Source organism: Macrobrachium rosenbergii, chromosome 3, assembly GCF_040412425.1.
Source record: "Macrobrachium rosenbergii isolate ZJJX-2024 chromosome 3, ASM4041242v1, whole genome shotgun sequence".
Classification (NCBI taxonomy): Eukaryota; Metazoa; Arthropoda; class Malacostraca; order Decapoda; family Palaemonidae; genus Macrobrachium; species Macrobrachium rosenbergii.
Window position 1 is genome coordinate 88,169,640 of NC_089743.1, and position 789 is coordinate 88,170,428.

Consider the following 789-nt stretch of genomic DNA (forward strand, 5'->3'; position numbering starts at 1 on the left):
TCCGAACTTAATTATGGGGAGAAGTTTCGCGTAAAAAGATGATGTTGATTTTTTTTTTTTATTAAATCTCTTTTCAAAATTGTACAATCTCTTACTATCACCAGAGCTTGACCTCATAGATTAGATTATAGACTCCGAAAAGGATGGTGTGTTGAAGGTCCCAAAAAGATGCGTTTTTTCCCAAAGAATACACGAAGAGGAATAATGTGTGAAGTTGACGCCTGCCATGTCAGGATGGCCGAGTGGTCTAAGGCGCCAGACTCAAGGTTAGACTCTTCCCCTCCGGTAGAGGGGTGATGAGGCGTGTGGGCTTTCTGGTCCTCTCTGAGGGCGTGGGTTCGAATCCCACTCCTGACAAGTGGTTTTACAGTAGTATGTAGTGGCAGACATTCGAGAGTTACATGATGTAGGAGCATAAACCTATTGTTTAGACAGTGATGTGGTTAGAAAAATTTCAAAATGATTACACTGTCCAGAAAGGAGTGTCATGGCCGACCATGCTAAAAAATAAGTTCTTGCGTTACAGAGGGTATCTGTATCACCTGATTGACATAATATGGAACACTCCCCTTAACAATTCTTCTATGCCAGTGATTTTTTTTCTAAAACATTCAGATATACGGCCTTCATTACGGGCCAAGTCGCAGCTGTTTTGGATCGTACCCACTGTTATGTGCACACGACATCAGAAAGTCTGAGTCAGCTTCTGTTGTTTATATCCATTGTTCAATACTTGGTTTATTCTTATCTCTCTCTCTCCCTCTCTCTCTCTCTCTCTCTCTCTCTCTC

The 789-nt window shown here is 41.8% G+C and overlaps 1 non-coding gene across 1 annotated transcript; it reads left to right on the top strand.

Moving 5' to 3' along the window:
* Nucleotides 1-228: 228 nt before the first annotated feature.
* On the top strand, nucleotides 229-357 carry TRNAL-CAA (transfer RNA leucine (anticodon CAA)). Its single transcript has 2 exons — nucleotides 229-266; nucleotides 313-357. It is a non-coding gene; the product is annotated as a tRNA-Leu (tRNA).
* The last annotated feature ends 432 nt before the right edge of the window (nucleotides 358-789 follow it).